This window comes from Mus musculus, chromosome 17 (genome assembly GCF_000001635.26).
Source record: "Mus musculus strain C57BL/6J chromosome 17, GRCm38.p6 C57BL/6J".
In the NCBI taxonomy this organism is placed as follows: domain Eukaryota; kingdom Metazoa; phylum Chordata; class Mammalia; order Rodentia; family Muridae; genus Mus; species Mus musculus.
This window is the reverse complement of record NC_000083.6, coordinates 46006582-46016427: the sequence shown is the minus strand read 5'-3', so window position 1 is coordinate 46016427 and position 9846 is coordinate 46006582.

The window sequence follows — 9846 nt, the reverse complement described above, 5'->3', positions numbered from 1 at the left end:
CAGGGGAGGGGCACAAAGCTTTAGTTCCACAAGTTAGGAAAATGCTTCAGCCTTCTCAGGGGCTTCTCGCTCGGCCTGGAGGCTCATGGGACACATGTGATTTCTCATGATATGACCTGTGGACCACCTCTTTGGAGATGGGAGTTGTGGATATTGAACCCTAGGCAGAAGGGCTGAACCAGGGCCTGGAAGTGGTACTCTGGCAAGGGGTGGGGATTGGGACAAAACAGGTGCCTGGCAGCAGTGGGGGAAGATGTCATGATAAGGTGACGTGGGAAAGTGTCAGTGTGACCACAGGGCAGGCACGTAGGCAAGGAGGACTGGAGACAAAGTCCTGCCTTCTGGAGGTTTCCACTTAGTGCCTGCCCTTTCCCAATCGCTTACCCCACATGGGTCAATGTCTGCAAAAGGCCCAGTGAGGTAGGTGCTCTTATCCCTGGAACTTAGCCTCTCGGATTCTTTCTGGCCTCCCTTTGGCTGGTGCTCACATAGCAGCCAGAGTGAGCTGGTGGAGGCAGAGCTGAGTCCTCTCCCTTTTGGGCTCAAAACCCTGTAAAGACTCCATTTTACCCAGAGTAAAATCCCCCCCACAATGTCCAGCTGCCCGTGCCTGCAATAGCTCACAGGATTCTCAGCTTGGGTGTATGGTTTCCCCATAGTGTTCCTCAGAGTCTTCTCTGGGGGCCTTTGCACAGGTGGTCCCTCTGCTTGGCACACCCCATCCCACCTCAGGTGTTCAGCTTTCAAAACCTTTAAGTCTCGTTCCTTTCTCAAGGAGGCTCCTCTTGACCACGACACATAAGACCAACCCGACTCTGCCTTTGGCTCTCCCCTTTTTAATCGCGTGCAGTATATGTTCACAGGCATGTGTGGAAGCCAGCGGCCAACGTTAGATGTCTCTTCAATTGCTCTCCACTGTATTTCCCAGAGTCTCTCACTGAACCTGGGGCTCACTGGTTTGGCTAGACTGGCTGGCCAGCGAGCCCCAGGGGGTTCACTGTGTCCACCTTCCTAGCTTGGGAACTACAGGTACTAGCCTCTGTGCTTGGCTTTTTATGTCGTGAGTTCTAAGCTTAGGTCGTTGTTTTATGGCAAGATTTTTATTTATTGAGCCATCTCCTCCTCTTCCTCCTCCTTTTGATCCAAGATCTCACTATGTAGTTGTCCTGGAACTGTAGACCAGGCTGGCCTTGAACTCACAGAAATCTGCCTGCCTCTGTCTCCTGAGTGCTGGGATTAACGGCGTGTGCTACCAAGCTCAGCTCTCCACATCCTTCCCAGGGCCTGCTGTTCTGCTATCTTCTTGCTTAGTCAGCAACAGTGTCAGCCAATAGAAATAGCACAAGGGCCACATGTAAGTTATTTGCTGGTTTGATCTGGTGTTGGGAAATTAAACCCAGCATTTCATGAGTGCTAAGAATAAGCCAGATTCCCAGGCCATACACTTAAATTTCTCTAGAAGCCAGATTTTAAAAGAAACAGGTAAAATGCATATTCACTTTATGCGTTATTTAGCCTCACGTATGTGAAATGTCACCTAAACCTTTTGTTAAAATGGAAATTATTAGTGAGAAATTATTAGGGCCACAATTTTTTTTTTTTGAGACAAGGTCTCATTGCTGCTCCAGTTAGCCTAGAACTCACTCTGAAGACCAGGCTAGATTTGAACTCACAGAGATCTGCCTGCCTCTGCCTGCTGAGTGGTGGGATCAAAAGCTTTATGGCACCACACTTGGTCTTGGTATGTATTTTGTTGTTGTTGGTGTGTTTTTGTTTTTGTTTTGTTTGTTTGTTTGTTTGTTTACTTCTTGTTGGCTATTTTTAGAGAGAGAGTTCATATGTAGCTTTGTCTGTCCTGGAACTCACTATGTAGACCGGGTTGGCCTTGAACTCATAAAGATTCATCTACCTCTGTCTCCCAAGCACTGGATTAAAGGCGTGGGCCATCATGCCTGGCTGCCTCAGTATGCAGTTCATACTTATCACATGTCAGAATTAGTAGTGACCACATCTTAGGAGCTTGATATACATTCATGCCTGGGTCGTCTTTTCTTTGCCAACACACACACACACACACACACACACACACACACACACACACACACAGACACAGACACAGACACAGACACAGACACACACACACACACACACACACACACACACACACACACACACACAGGTTTGAAAGTGGAGTCTTCATCTCAAGACTGTGGCAGTGAGGTGTCTGTAGAGTCCCAGGAGAGGTCCATGAGGACTGGCTGGATAGGTGGGGGTCTAGCAGGGGTAGTAGGGACTGGAAGCGATGGTCTCTTCCCTGAGGCCATATTGTCTCCTTTAACCGCCCTAGTGATAGAGCTTGTTACTAATTGCTTAGCAGAGGAGAGACTTGGGGCCCAGAGAAGGTAAATAGTTTGCCTGAATTTCTACACAGCCTGTAAACAGCCTGGTGAGAATTTAAGCCAGTTTTCTTGACTCCGACTCAAGTGCTCTTCCCACCCACCACAGCTGCCCCGGGCTAGGGCAGGACACCAACAAATAAAATCGAGGCGTCTAGACTGAATACAAACAGGCCGGGGAAAGTGGGACAGGGGAAGGATGTAGAGGTAGCCAAACCCAGGGCCCAAATCCAACTTCCCTATGCACGGTAAGGCTAGTCGAGCAACGTCTCCAGGGGCTGGGGCTCGTCAGTTGAAGATCGGAAACCTAAGCACGCAAGAGGTTGCAACACGCGGCCTTGGACAAGAGGAACAGTCTTGAAATAGACGATGGAGAAAAAATAAAATGCTTTCTCCTGTCTGTATGTGCAGGATCCCGTGGGGCCCACAGATCGAGGCTAAGACCTACCCTACCCTGGACTCTGTCTCTATGTTTTCTTCTTTTTTTTTCCCCCCAAAAGGCTCTTAAACAGTCACGGCTCACAAAAGCCTCCAGACTCCAAAGTTTAGTTCACTGGTTCTCAACCTCCCCAATGCTTCAGCTCTTTAATATGGTTCCTCATGTTGTGGTGACCTCCAACCATAAAATTATTTCACTGCTACTTCCTATCTGTAACTTTGCTATAGTTATGAATCGCAATGTAGGATAAATATCTGGTGTGCAGGACATCTGATACGGGACCACAAGGAGATTGTGACCCATAGGTTGAAAGCCAGTGCTTTAGAGTCTTTTCCTTCTTCAAGAAGCCACTGGGTCCACTCATTTTCTTCTCACAGCTTCTCCCATAAGATGGGTGGTTGACTCCAGCAGTAACAGGTGACCCTGGGCACACACCACCTATTAGGATTGTCATGGTGACATATCTGGAATTCTTCCTTTCGCTTCATGTTGTGGCTCTTAACACCAGCCAGTCAACCTTACTCTTTCCATCTGTGATGGCTTCCAGGGGAAGAATGTTAACATCAGAAGGAAAAGTTTAGCATTTCCGGGACTCGGTTTCCGCAGCCATCATGCTGTCTGATTTCACTCTCTTGGAAGGGAGTTCAACTCCCCTGCCAGGAGACAGGAGAGGGAGAAGGAAGGGGAGAAAGGGTTACAGACCTCCAGTGCTCCTACCTCCCCAAGCAGAGGGCCCAGACGTAAGTGAATTTACTGGGGTTCTTTAGTCCCAGGGAACCAGTCTAGTAAAGCTACTGTCTGCCCAAAACTACAGTGGCAAGCTAAGTTAGGGGCTGCAGGGAGCACACGGTGTTGCTCATGTTTCTTGAATGAAGAGTGTAATGGCTCTAGTGATGTCTATCCAAAAGAACACGGGTCTCACCTACAGGCCGAGGATGAGAAGAGCCAGGGAGAAAAGACCGAGCAAGCTTCAGGAAGAGGCTGCGGATCTTTCCTATCCATACTCCAGCACTTTGAGGGCTGGCCAAGTGTGCTGTGCCTTGGTACTGAAAGAGAACTCATGGGATCTAGCAGCCTTTGCTTATGCTAGCCGAAAGATGAAGGCTAAGCAAAGCAACCCTCGGAAGGCCCCACCAGGCTGCCTTCAGTCACTGCGAGATTGTTCAGCTGCGTCCACAGGACGTTATCTGTCAGGATGGGGATTACGTGTGGCCAGGAGAGGAAACAGTAAATATTTATAATCTGCCTGGACTTGGGAAATGCAAGACAAAGACAGCTTGGGGGAGAATGGACAGTGGGGATGTGGGGGAAGAACAGAAGTGATTCCGATGGGAAAGAATTTGGATTGAGCAAGAGCATCTTTAGGAGCAAAGCTGGGCATGGGTCTTCCTCTCCAGGATGGAAGGGCTGGATCCAAAGATTACCTGATTATCTGTCTGTCTGTCTATCTATCTGTCTATCTATCCATCTGTCTATCCATCTGTCTATCTATCTGTCTATCTATCTGTCTATCTATCTATCTATCTATCTATCTATCTATCTGTCTGTCTGTCTGTCTGTCTGTCTGTCTGTCTGTCTGTCTGTCTGTCTGTCTGTCCGTCTGTCCGTCCACCTACCTACCTACCTACCTACCTACCTACCTACCTACCTACCTATTTATTCTTCTCTTATATATTATGTCTAGACTGCAGTTTCCCCTTCCTCCTCTCCTTCCAGTCCCTCCCTCCTCCCTCACCTGTCCCCAGATCCTCTCCTCCTCCATTTCCCTTCAGAAAAGAGCAGGAAGCTCCACCAAACATGGCCTAGCAAGTTACAGCATGACTAGGCACAAACCCTTATTTCAAGGTTGGAAGAGGCAGCCCAGTAAGAGGAGAAGGGTCCCCAGAGCAGGCAAGAGTCAAAGACCCCCCCCCCCCACTCCCTCGGTTAAGCACTCCACAAGAACACTAAGTTTCACAACCGCACGTTATATCCAGAGGATCTAGCTCAGACCCACACAGGGTCCTGATTGATTAATGCTTTGGATGTGAAGATTTTTTTTTCAAAAACTTTGGGGCGCTCATCTGTTGTGAGAGGAAGAGGTTCCCTGATGTAAGCGGGGTAAGTGCCTTGTCTAGCGGATGCTCCTGGTCTCACAGAACTGTTTGTGTGAGAGAGGAGAAGCAGCCACCACCAGATACTTCTTTGACCATTAAGATGAAAACCAGAGGTTTGGGGATGTGGCTCCGTGGTAGAGCACTTACATAGCCTGTGCTTAATCCTGGATTTGATCCCCAGGATGGCAAAAAGAAATAAACAAAAAAGGTACAAACTGTATGTGGGAGGCAGAGACAGACAGGTCTATGCCAGATCTAGGCCAGCCTGGTCTAGATACTGAGTTCCAAGACAGCCATAGCTTCTTAGACCTTGTCTCAAGATACCTATGTATGTATGTATGTATGTATGTATGTATGTATGTATGTATGTATGTATGTGTGTGTGTGTGTGTGTGTGTGTGTATGTATGTATGTATGTATGTATGTATGTGTATGTATGTATGTATGTGTATGTATGTATGTATGTATGTGTATGTATGTATATACCTACTGATCTACCTACAGACAGGCAGATAGATAGATAAAAAGAGAAAGAAATAAGAAGAGACATAAGTTAGTTTGGAGAAAGTACCAGCTGGTCTTCGTGTGGCCTCTGTGGAAGGCCTTGGGCATCGATGCATGTCCCAGTGCCAAAGGTGTCCTTTCAGAGCTTACAGCCCCATCTGTCCTTCCATCTCTCACACATTCACAGTCCCCACGGGGTATTCTCTGCATTTGCCCCAAGCCATGCACCGCACCGGCTTTGCTATTTCTTCACACTTCCCCTGAAGGTTCTCCCTCTGGCTTCCAAGCAGGGCAGATGCCAGCAAGTGCCCACTTCCTGGCTCTTCACCTGTTCCTTCTAAGGTCTGAGGACTTCACTTGTCATCTCCTCAGGCTTCCGGTGGAAAGACCACACACTTACAACCCATCTCACCCAGAGCTGCTGGAGCTATCCTGGCCCGGATGTACCCCAGTGATGCCCGGAGAAGACTGGCCCCCAGGGACCTTGCCTCAGATGCTCTGCAGAGTGCCACCCAGAGTCCAGTTCAGGTCACTCTAAGTCCCACTGAGACTTCTGACTCAGGCAGGAATCTTGAGACTGCAGCTGAGTAATTTATTTCCCTGAGCCTTGGTTACAGGGAATAAATCTAGAAAGTGGATACAATAGCACTTATGCTGTAGAGCCTCGGGGGATGAAGTGATGGGCATGTGACTCCTGTGGACACTGTCATTACATTGTCCTCGTTCCCATGACGATGCTTCTCTTCTTCTGAGTACCACTTTATTACATTTGGGTTGTTTGTTTTTCTCACTTTCTTTCTCAACACGAATAGTCTCACTGGGTTTGACTGCCATCTTTGTGAGTGCACAGTCTTCTTGCTAGGGAGGGAGCCAAGCCAGAGTGGGTTGAACCCTGGAGCCCAGGATGGCAGAAAAGCAAGGACTGAAGAGAGGGGAAAGAAGAGATGGAGCGAGTTCTCCTCACAGGGATGCCGGGCACAAGATGGGCTGGTGTGAGTGTACATGGAATTAATGAACAAACAAAGAAGCCCACTGCACTTCAGGAGTGCCCACCCTAACGGAGAGACCCTGTGTTCACCCTTACTTATAGTGCTAGATCTGGGAAGAATCTCTTGTGGCCTGGGTTAGCAGACATTCCAGGGGTCGACGTGGAAGCCCACAAGGGTGACTGTTCCGAAGCTTCTCTTATATCTTTCAGGGTCTGGGAGCTGGGGAACAAGCTTGTGGCACGTGTAGGGAAGACCTCGAGATCTGGGTTGGGGAGAAGGCTTTCCCTAAACTTTAGCAGTGGTTGTCTCCTGAGAGGGAGCAGGCACATTACTCTGAGGGAAGTATGAAGGTCCCTCTCTCAGGTTTCCTCCCCAGGTCTGCCCTGTCTCTTGGCTGCCTGAATGCCAGGCCTTCTGAACCCCTGAGGCTGGGTCTGTTGGGTAGGCCTGCCTCTAGCAGACACCCTCCAGAGCTATCCTCCCTCTCACCACAAGACTTCTCTGGTCATGGATCTTCCACATGAGCACATTCGCACGAGCTCGCAAGCACACAAGTGTGACAGGGGTCATTCTTCCTAGTCACGGGGTGGCTGCCTGGTTGAGTAAGGGCTCCCAGGGGCAGGATGGGGCCCAGCTGGGAGCCAACTTCTTGGACGAGCCCCCATGGGGCTGGGGGTGGGGGCTGACCTGGCTGAAGTCTCATGACCCCATGCCGCCCTCTGGGAGTTGCTGACTGCTTGCTAACAAACACCTCGTGGCTATTAATAACCCTCTATCTGGAAGGGACTGAACTGATAAGGTGAGGGGCACTCTGGCCCTGCTCACCTGACTGCCCAAGTTCAAATCCTGGCTGCTATTTCTGGATTCTGAGGTCCCAAATCCCCAACCACAGTCTCAAGTTTGTCTTAAGGCAAAACTTCCTTTCTGACTCTGTCCTTCCTCATCTGTAAAACAGGCGCCATGACACCCACTTCTTAGCATTTCGTGTGCTCAGGATCACTCTTCCTAACACTAGACTTACACAATAGTGTTCCAGTTCCAGAGATGAAAACACAAACACATGTGGCCCAAGAGGATGCTGACCTGCGGGACATGGGGATGAATTTAGAGTGAGGAAAGAATTTAAAAGCTAGACAGTGGTGGCGCACACCCTTAATCCCAGCACTGGGGAGGCAGAAGCAGGCGGATTTCTGAGTTCAAGGCCAGCCTGGTCTACAAAAGGAGATCTAGGACACAGGACAGCTACACAGAGAAGCTCTGTCTCAAAAAACAAAACACATACACACACAGACAGACAGACACACACAGACACACAGAATATGAATAGAGAGAGAGTGGAGAGAGGGGGGAGGGAAAGGAAGAGGGAGAGGGGGATGAAGAGGGAGACATTTAAGCTACACAGAATTTTTCTGACTGTGTGACCTTGGGAAAATTGGTAGACCTCTCTGGGCCTCCTTGTGTCACTGTGTATAATTGATATGATGCTAACTACCTCCTAAATGTAGGTGTGGATTCAATTAGAGAGAAAACATGAAGAAGTTCAGAGCCAGGAATGGCAGCGCTTGTCTGTAGTCTCAGCATTCATGAGGCTGAGGCAAGAGGAATTAGAGTTTCAGGCCAACCTGGGTTACACAAAGCCTTGGAGGCTAGCCTGGGCTATATAGCAAGGACCTGTCTCAAAATGCACCCTGCCCCTGGAAAAGAAACCCAAAACAAAACAAAAACCCCAAATAGAAGAAAACAAAACGAGGGGTGGCTTGGTAGTGTTAGCTGTAGAGTTGTGCTTGCCTAGCGAGCATGAAGTCTTGGGCTAAAAGCTGCACAGGAGGGGCTCAGTTAACACTGCTTCTGTAGACTAGATAGATGGATAGGTAAATGAACGGGTAGGTGAACGAGTGATTGAATAAATGGATCTTGGCTGGCTCCTTCCGTCTGGGTCCACAGAGCCGCCTGGTTATGCTGTGTCTGCCATCCTTGCTCCCCGAGGTAAGGGTGCATTGCCCTTGCCTCCTGAAGGCTGGCCTAAAGAACCTGAAGTGGCTCAAGTCTAGATGCTTTGCTCTCATGATGTGACAAATGCCTGGGCAGAAACAACACTCGGAGAAATGGGACTCATTAGTCAGTGATGAGAGGCCATTGGGGGCCTGGTACCGGGTCCCTGATCCGCAACTGAGTCTCTTCCATGATGGCGTTCTTATATAATACAGCTCTTCCTAGACTAAGGGAGGGGTTTACTGCCTATATATTGTTGGGTTTTCCTCCTGGCTTTGGCTACCCTGCTCATACCCTGAGCATCACCTCATACAGCAACCACTGTAAAAGCCTGACTGGAGGGTGACTGAAGAACAGGGAGAGTCATGGGGAGAAGGGAAGGTAAGTTTCACACTGCCAAGCCTTCCAGACCCATGACTGAGGAGAAACTGGTGCCCTTCTTCCACCATGGACCCCAGATGCCAGTGGAGCGTTGGCCTCTGACAGTTGTCTTATAGGAGAATCCCAGGAAGGCTGGCCTATCTCAAGTGTCCAGCTATGGCTGATAGAAGGGGCAAAGTGGCCATTTGTACCCTTAATTGCCATCACATATCCATTCAAAAGCCCCCTGTGGCTTTACCCAGTGGTAGGCCTTGTTTCTTCCTGTTTTAGACTAGAGGGGACGGCTACCTGACCAGGGTCCATCTATGATCTCAGTGTTGTTCCGTGGAGGTTGGGGCCTGGGGGTCAGTCCCAGAGACCTTCATTCTGTCTTACCACACCCTGGATCAATACCGAGTATCTAGAAAGTTCTTCCTCACATGTGACCTGAGTTCCTTGTATGTCTCTTGGTCCTACCTGGGCCTTGGGGCTCTGTAAGCAGCTGACCCTTCCGGGTCTGAAGAGGGAAGGTCCCAGAGGTAGCTTGCCAGATAAAGCAAATAAAACCACCAGAGTGCCCAGTTCATTGTCTGAAATTCAAGCTTAACCGAGCAGCCTGTGCTTTGTCTAGCAATGCTCCTGGTTCCTGGTGGCAATGCCTAGACCTTCTCCTGAGGTAAATTTCTCAGACTCTTTGATGCACACATCCCCCACCCCCCAACACCCTGCCATGCAGTGAAGTTCCCAGTACAGACAATGCAGGCAGTCCCTATTCTAGGTATGGCTTCAACTACCGCCTGCACAAGAGATCTGAGACCAACCAGGAGTTCTGAGGGCAGTGGCAGGGCCTCTTTAGACTGGAAGTTTCCTCAGCATGGAGTCTGTTACCCCTCAAACCAGCACATCCTCTGCCTGACATGCCTTCCCTGTGTACCCTGAGGTGCTTCAGGGCACCCACGGACCAGTGTGCTTCTGACTCCACAGTCCTCCATCTTGAAAAGTTCTTAAGCTCTGTTAACTTACAGTGAACTACTTCCCCAGGAAGCATGCATGCCTCCTGAGCCCTGTGA